This window comes from Gadus macrocephalus, chromosome 5, assembly GCF_031168955.1.
Source record: "Gadus macrocephalus chromosome 5, ASM3116895v1".
NCBI classification, from domain to species: Eukaryota; Metazoa; Chordata; class Actinopteri; order Gadiformes; family Gadidae; genus Gadus; species Gadus macrocephalus.
The window spans coordinates 1,768,322-1,777,588 of NC_082386.1; the positions used below are offsets into that span (position 1 = coordinate 1,768,322).

Here is a 9,267-nt window from a genome sequence, read left to right on the forward strand (position 1 = left end):
TGCCACAATAGGTTTGCAGAGGACTGTATACAATATGCACACTGAAGGCATGATGCCACAATAGGTTTGCAGAGAACTAAACTGTAAAAAAAAAAATCGTAAAAAAACTAATATTCTGGCAGCTGGGGTGCCAGAAAAATACAGTGAAATAACAGATAACGGTTAATTTCCATAATTAAAATACAGTTTAAAGTTGTAATTTTAACAAAATGTTGCCTTATTTTCATGTTGTTTTTAATGTTTAATTAGAAACATTCACATTTCAAAACGATGAAATTACCTAGAAATATGGTAAATAAATGTTGTATTACAAATAATACTGCTTAAAATGACAGAAATGTGCTGTTCTTAGCTGGTTTTTAATGGAAAAAGGTTGTATAATAATTTATATTTGATGTAATATAACAGTATATGGACAGAAAATAATGTGATTCATCTTTCAAAACATGTAAAAAAAGTTGAAAAAGTATGAGACTAAATGTTTAGTCTCACTGCTCAAGTAAGTATGAGACTAAATAAGGCACAAATAACCAACTTTTTATTGTATTTCTTTCAAATACTACATTTAACACTGAAATCCCAAAGCTTGAAATCCCAATACAACATTTAACACTGAAATCCCATTACTTTGCTTGATTAAAATGAAAATAAAATAAAATAGCACAGCCAGTGTTAGGCATGTGTAACTTAGAACTGACTCTGGAGAATGCTTGTCCTGCCTACAAATTGCATGTCCATAGGTCCTTGGTTTACAGAGCCTAGGCTGAGCACTAACAAAGGATTTATAGCACATAAGTACGGACAGGTAGTGGATCATGAGATATTCACTGATTTTGACAACAAGAATTCCCCTTTTATCGCTGACTCCACCTTCAAATAGCAATAGTTTGGACATTTTTGGAAAACACTAGACATTTTTAACACTGAAATCCCAAAACAACATTTTAGGTTGCATTATGTTTTTTTTTACTTTGCATAAAATTCTAATAAAATAATAAAATAAAAAGGTTCAATACATACATTAGGCCAAACAATATGGCAGCAGCTAATGCAGCGTTGTCCAGTCCTTGAATTATCTGCAGGCCTTCCAGGACAATCCCCACGTCCTCTGGACCACTGGTTGCATCATTTTTCACGACAAATATTCCCACTGTGGTGTCCTCAATCGATTCTTTGATGGCGGCTTCGTCCTCTGCCTGCACAATGAAATCACAAATAAATCGGAGTCAGAAAAAACAAAAATCATATTTACAATGGAATTATAATGGAAGTGCTATTTAAAAGATTTTTTCATTTTAAATAATTTAAGCCAGTCTGTGAGCCTCTCCTTTTCTCTGTTAAACTTAAATGCAGACTGTACATGTTTCAAATTAAAATGCCTATATAGTGTTGTGCCGATAAAACACGTGAAGGTTCATTTTATAGTCAAGTTTTAACTTGGATAAAGCACTCACCTGTGCGTCATGTTATGGAAGCAAAAATTAAACTAACCAGACCTTAAGGTCGAGCAACCAATATAAATGTTACTAAACACAACGGAAGTGTGTTGCGTAATTTGCATCAGTACAGTAGCCTAGATCTATTTCATTAAAGGGGACCTATTATGCTTTTTCGACTTTTATGACCTATGAACGTTGTTATAATGATTGATAGTCATGTGTCAAATAATGACGTACATGCATTTCGACGTATTCCCTGCTGACAGTCTGGGGTGGCTGTGCAGAGCGCTAAACACTCGGGACAACGTTTGCGATTCACTTGTTCACATTTCCGGGAAATCATCTACGTAGAGGCACTCCTGCCACGCCCCCATATGCCTGGTCAAATCTGCCCGCGTGCGCGCTTCAAGGAAGGTAACCAATCACAACGGAGTTGGGTTGGCAGGAGGGGGGCGGAGAAGTATGGTTAAACATGACTATCAATCATAACAACGTTTATAGGTCATAAAAGTCAAAAAAGCATAATAGGTCCCCTTTAACTACGCATTTTGGTGTTCAACAAAATATCAAAATCGGTAAAATAACTTCACTCACCACAAACTCCCTGACAAGATTTGCTGGGTCTTCGTTGAGGTACACACACAGCCACTTGAGAACACATTCCCGCCCTGCATCAACGTCATCGTCCTAGGTCATGTAGATTAGAAGAGAAAGACATTTGTTTGGAATCCCTTTTCCTCTATCAAATCTCTCTATAAATTCAGTATTTTATTTCCCAAAAATTCATTCTTACTCGAGTCATGGGGGCCAAAGTTCTCTCAAGACGCTTGCCTATCTGTCCTCCTTGTTTTTCGAACAGCTTTAGAAGTTTGTCAGATCGGACATCCAGCTGTGACAGAAATCTGGATTGCAGGGGCCCGGTGGTAATGTGCTTAAATTCTGCATTTATCTGAAAATAAAAATAAGACAATCATTTGATTACTTCATTTTCTAATGATCTTATATTTAAAATATATAAATTGGTCTGTATTGGTCTTCCAAACCTAGGGGTGCAACCGAAACTTCCTCTTCCACAAACTCCTCATCCTGGCAATCAGCTGAAGAATCATGTAATGATGGTGATGCTAATGTAGTTGTTAACACAATACCAGGAAAAAAATCAGTTAGGTTATGAGGTGTGTGTCGGCTTCTCTTATGAGACATAAACGTTCTATAAATATTGGTTTGAAAAGTACAGCCAACAAACATGTCAGAGACAATTTCATTTCTCCTCAGATGTATGTTGATATGAATAAAGTATTCCCTTTCATTAGATAGATTTTTGCATCTACATAAGTGACAGCTGAAAGTAGCCAACTCTTTTTGAGTCTGACTAACTTGTGTTGAATGAACTCTACTTTGGTGTACAATTAAAGCATTCCAAGTCTTAAATGTACATGGATAGTGGATGGTGCGCCCAAAATGTGGATGCTTGAGTTTATAATGATTAAGAAGTAAAGACCTACTAGCTACTGCAACGGAACACCCCTTACACTGCCACATCACTGGAAAGAGAGAAAGAGGGAAAAATGTGAGGCCAGCCAACCAAATACATCCATATAGCTTTCCTAAAAGAATCGGTCAACATGCTTCACAGTTACTCTTTATTGTAGTTTAAATGCAATTCATTTAAATGCAACTCAAATTAGTTTATTAGCTACACCTAGTTAAAATAAATGGAGTTTATGGTGCTTTTAAACTGTTGAATGGGGACCTAATAAATCACACAGGAAAGTATATTCCTGCAGGCTAATGTTATCACACAGTACCAAAATATTAAGATTAATTTTCATAAATTGACAACATTCTAATATTATTAAGTTTAAATAAGTCAAGTGAATCAAATAAAGCATTTAAATACTCACCATTTCTACAGAGCCGTAGAACAATGCTTGAAGCAGAAGCCCGTCTCAACCCAACCGTCTCAACACCAATTACCTATACCTACAGAAAAAACTAAAACAAATATTTTATTATTCAAACATAGTTTCTACAGAACAAGTTTACCCTTAAATAAACATTTCCATACAACAGTTAAATAAAAATCTCCCTAATTTCTCATTTTAATAAGGCTCTATTAAGGTAATTAGACATCAAGACCTAAAAAATAATACATTCTTAACACAACAAAATGAAATGAAAACATAACGTATTGTAGCGTCCCTCTGTAAAAATGCCACGAGATGGAATTGGGGTTTTCTGGCGATTTATTTTCCAATTAATACACAGGCTACTGTGGGCTGTATCCAACGCAAAAGCAACTACATCGAATAAACTGTTGGGTCAGTGAGAACGGCGACGGCCTGTCTATAGCCGAGGGCTCCGTAGGCATCACGTAAACTCGGCAATAGGAGCTAGCGTTTAGCATTAGGCCAATATTAGCATCGCACTTTAGCCTAGCTCTCTCCCCAGAACAACGATAACGTTTCCTGGTTCTCAGCCAATCACGACCCTACAGCCTATGACATATCCACTAACTCTGGAATCCCAACAACTCAACCCCGTGAAATGGACATAAACTAACTATTTTAACAGTGGAACACACATAACACAACATTACATAATACCCAGTCCGTTACAATGACTGGGGAAGGCTAGGTATAGCTGGTAAAGACCAAACCGCTTAAACTATGAATGCCTTTGCTACCCAGCGATGCTAATATTAGCCTAATGCTAAACGCTAGATGCATTGCCGCGTGTACGTGACGCCTACAGAGCCCTCGGTTACAGACAGGACCATCACAATTCTCACTAGCCCAATTAATATACTCACACGTTTTTACGTTTTACCAGGCATAGCAGCATAAAAAATAAAGACATTACCAGCGTCTTTCCCCACCGTGGTATGGTGAATATTTCCCAAAAAATGCGCCAACATTTCGAGTTGCTTAAGAATGCAGTTAGTAACCCCCCCCCCCCCAGCAAATTACACCAATTAACTTTATAGTTCTAAGGAAAGTCAACTACGCTTTCACACGATAGAAAAACATGCTTTATTCCCTAATTTCGTGAATGAGTCATGAGCTAAATTAAAGTTGTTTAGGCCTAGCTAACGCCTGCGAATAGTAACCACAGCGAACTTTAACACATTAGTATAATCACATTAGGCCTGGATTTTCAAAAAATACCTTGACATAAACATGTTGCTCAACCTTACGAGCAAATTAAAACAAGTATTTAGAGTGACTGACTCTAACTGTCCGTCCACACCAGACGCGAATTGAGCGACCAAATCGCCGGAAGTCATTCACTTTCTATGGGCAAGAGCGACCAAAGCGACCAAAGCGACCAACGCTACCAGCGGCCAAAGTTGAGCGACCAGAGCGTCAAAAAGAAGTTGAAAACTTTTTAACTTTATGCAAATGACTATTATTCGCTTCAGCGGCCAAACACTGACAGCCAATCGGAATGTAGACGCTCTTCGCTTGCGTGGATCCCAGGGAACATCGGCAGGCACTTTGGTTCCTACCTACCTTTATTCACTCACTGAACAAAATGTCGGCTGAAGTATTAATCGCGGCTGTAACTGGGCACCCGGTGTTGTACGAACCCACCCTTTTTCAGTTCAGAGATCGAAACGCCATAGTGGTTTGGATATCAAGTGATGATAAGCGGGAGTATTTATAGGCTACATCTAGAACGTTCGTATTTAAGCGGGAATCATTATAATTTGCTCTACATGCCACCAATCTAACCAACCAATCGCGTGTAGCATGCTTTAAACAAAACCGTCACATAAACAAACTAATCGACAAGACGAGGGATAAATGACAAGGGATATATCTCTTGTCTTTTATCCCTCTATTCCCCACTATTCACGGAGCCTGAGGTGAATAATTTTTAATTAAATAGTCTAGATAGATAGATAGTCAAGTCTTTATTAATACCAAACGACACAAATCGTCGGGAATCCATTTAGGTGGTTCGTCCCACACAGGACAGTAGCCTACAAGACCACACAGAACAAGTCTGACTGGACATACACACAATACATCACATTAAATCTAGACACGCGTTGATAGATAGATAGACAGAAAGACCTAGATAGATAGATATGTTCCATTATTTGCCTTGCGGAGCCAACCAGTCCTGTGCGCGTATGCAAATTAGCCATGTGCGCTAACGTCTATTTGTTTTGAATGCGACGAATGAGTGCAGATCATGATTTGCAGATCCAGATCAGTGAAACATATTTCAACTACTACAGCACGCAGGGTTTTTTGTTGTCGGTTGTAATTAGCCTACATTTTAGGATTTTTATATTGGGGGGAATCACTGTCCTACTTGTTGTCGAAGCACTTTATCGAACAAGCAAAACCGTCTCGGCAATATGGCCAAGGTGTATGGGAGAGTTCAATATTTGATATGGCTGTCTGTAGGGCCTACTAAACGCATACGGCTCCTTTAAATGCGTCTGCATAATTGAATTGTACGTCATGAGCGACTTGAGCGACCAAAGCGAACAGAAAAATTCGTCAAAGACCAAAGCGTCGCTCCTGGTGTGGACGTACAGTAACAGTGACATATTTGGTAAGATTTAATTACCTTGAAAGATAACTCCTCAGGTCCACACGCATTCAACACAAGTGCAAAATGGCAACGTTCTTCTTCCCCACGTGGGTGATGACGCGTTCATAGTGGGCGGTGTTCCAGACAAAACATAACTTATTTCTTACTTCTTAAAATGACTGAAACTTATAGATTTAACATCCCTCAAAGCTGTAAGAGTTCTACATGATTTATATATGTTTTGATGAGAAACATAAATCAAACGTTTTGCATACAGTCTGTTTGTTTACAGTAACATTTCTATCCCAGGCATCCATAACTTGGTCAAGTCACCATACATGGATTACAAACTTACATTCAACCTCACTGAAATGAATCCATACTCTATCAAAGGTTTCCATAACCTGGGTCAAGTAACCATACATCCAAAACATTGGCAGAATGTAATGCTTTTAAGTGGTAGGTTAAGGAAACAGATGAAAAGCATACGTATGTGGTTTTATCCTGGTATTGGCCTCCTTCACTTTCCCAATGTCTGTTTAGATGTCCTTAAATAAATGTTAATATAATGTTAATAAATGTTACCATCTAGGAAATTGCAGTAATTTTAGTTATTTTCAATGAAAACATTAGTCAATTAACAAAGAAATTATAGTAAAATTACTAATTAAATAGTTATTTTACTTTTAATTTCTCAGTAACTTTAAAAGATTTTTTACTTTTTTTAGAGTTTTAAAGTTGAATGTTACAGTTTATTCCCTTAAATAACAGACAAATATTGGTGAAATTACGATATATTTGTGAACGTATTTTAACAATAAATATATGGATTTCTAATAGTTTTTTTTGTAAAAGAACAGGAATATTGTGTGTTTTCACAGTTACAGTGATTTCATGTAAGTTTACATTTTACATGTAAAATAACAGTCTATTTTTGTCAATTAAATGGTATTTTAAAAATACAGACAAAATCTGTAAAATAAACAGTAAAATTATGTTATATTAACAATATGCACACTGAAGGCATGATGCCACAATAGGTTTGCAGAGGACTATATACAGTATGTACACTTAAAAGGGTGGGGGGGAGGTTGTGAGGGTTCGCAACCAGTGTCCACCTCACGGGAAGGAGGGGGTGGGGGGGTTGTGAGGGTCTGTAACCAGTGTCCACTTCACGGGAAGGAGGGGGTGGGGGGGTTGCGAGGGTCTGTAACCAGTGTCCACCTCACGGGAAGGAGGGGGTGGGGGGGTTGTGAGGGTCTGCAACCAGTGTCCACCTCACGGGAAGGAGGGGGTGGGGGGGTTGTGAGGGTCTGCAACCAGTTTCCACCTCACGGGAAGGAGGGGGGGGGGTGAGAGAGACTAGTAAGAGAACTCTTGGAAAACTCTTACTTGTAAAGGAACTTTGCTCGTCTGTCTTTCTGACTGGCAAATTTCTCAATTACTCTTTTGTTGAAATCTGGAATGTCCCTTGTGAGTTTTTTCTCTATAGAGAGCATAGCCAGAGCATTGAGGCGATCTTGTGCCATAGTGTTCCTAAGGAAAGTCTTTATCCTCTTTAAGGTGGGGAAGCATCTCTCTGATTCTGCTGTTGACATTGGTGTGGTGATGAGGATCTTAAGAAGACTTGCAGTTTCGCTGAATGCGTCTTGCAGGTTATTTCCCTTTAGAACCTGAAATAGAGCCAGTGCTCCACTGCAGCCCTTGAAGTCCTCATGGTCGTAGATCAGGGACAGTTCTGTTTTAAGCCTGCCTTTGTCCAACATGGCATAGGCATCCACCGTGGTTTCCAGCGCTGCATCAGGGAACTTTCTGCTGTGTTGTGGGAACAAGTCACCTTGCAACAGAGTAGCACTGATGAGATGCTTTGTGAAAGAAAACCTCTCCTTGTCATGGCTCATAATGGTGTCACAGACCTATGAAATAATAACCACAGAAAACATGTTCCAGTTCAACAATACAATAAAATCAGCATATTCCTACCAGTTATTTTTTTAGCAAGTAAAGCTAACAGTAATAATTAAAAAACATAAATGTGGAGAAAAAAATGACTGTCTGCATTCTCCAGTAGATATACAGTAAACATAGTATGTCTAATAATGACAACTCTGAATACAAAAATGTGCAAACAATATACATATAGGCTAGTGGAATACAGAAAAAGAAGTGGATTACCTCTATTGCCAGATGCTGTTGTGTTTCTTCCTCCATTGCCCTCCGTTTCTTCACGGGTGGTCCCTGTACAGGTCCCCTATAGTCCTCATCCTCAACAAGAGAAGGAACAGTGTCCCTGGTCCAAAACAATTTTCACAAGTCACTGTCCATCCTGAAATTACTCTAAGAAACTACTCACTAGAAACCAAATTACTGATCAAATAAATCCAGAACTGTATTAAAGTATGTGCTGTTGTTGTGTTGGACCTAGTCAATGTCATCTAGATTCATCACATATAAATTCACGAGTCCAACATGGTGAAATTGTGATAGTTATCAGAGATTATATTGTTCTCAGCCATGTGGATTCATGTTTTTACTGAAGGCTACATGTAAGCATGTTTTAAGCAAATATGTAAAATCATAGCTTACCTGATGGCCTGTATGCTTTGAGTGAACTTTTGGGTGATCCCTGCGATGAAGACAGATTCTATGTTCCTCTTCTGCAGCTGGTTAAAGAGCATGTCTACATGTGGCATGATCTTGTGAAATAATGCCAAGAAAAAACAGAAAGCCTCGTCTTCCAACATTCTCAATAAACCCCCGGCCTCTCTCTTCGACATGGCATCAAAGTCTCCTCTGTCTCGAATGGTTTGGAAGCACTTAACCAGTTCATCTTTGTGCTCGTAAACTGTGTTAACAGCACGACTGTGGAAGTTCCATCGCGTTGTTGAAGCACCCGGGGGTCGACGACCCACCACTTCATCCAGCACTGCCGTTCGTTTGAACGACTTGTGGAAAAAAGAAGAAAAAACCCCAATATCTGAAAAAAACTGGCCGATCTTGGAAATATTGGATGTTGCCTGCTGCATGATGAGGTTCAACTGATGCGCATAACAGTGAACGCACTCCTGTAGATATCTTGAACCTTACGTTGCACTCCACCTGTAGCACCCCTCATCACTGCGGCACCATCATAGGCCTGGGCAATTAGTTTCCTCTCTTGTCCTGCGGGAAGGATGCTTCTCAGCCTTTCCAAAAGCGCAGTGGCAATCGTCTTAGCAGTCGCATTTGGAAGCGCGATGAACTCAAAGAAGCGTTCTCTGATGTTATTGTTGCCATCTAT

At 39.0% G+C, this 9,267-nt stretch overlaps 1 long non-coding RNA gene across 3 annotated transcripts; it reads right to left on the reverse strand.

Annotated features, from left to right (window-relative positions):
* Positions 1–504: 504 nt before the first annotated feature.
* Positions 505–6,466, reverse strand: LOC132457531 (uncharacterized). Of its 3 annotated transcripts, XR_009525703.1 has the most exons (5): positions 6,024–6,466; positions 3,344–3,434; positions 2,233–2,983; positions 2,034–2,126; positions 505–1,196 (listed from the first exon to the last, which is right to left on the reverse strand). It is a non-coding gene; the product is annotated as an uncharacterized LOC132457531 (long non-coding RNA). The 3 variants fall into 3 exon arrangements; XR_009525702.1 differs by lacking the exons at positions 3,344–3,434; positions 6,024–6,466 and having other exon boundaries at positions 2,233–2,388; positions 2,483–3,299; XR_009525701.1 differs by lacking the exons at positions 3,344–3,434; positions 6,024–6,466 and having other exon boundaries at positions 2,233–3,292.
* Positions 6,467–9,267: the final 2,801 nt, after the last annotated feature.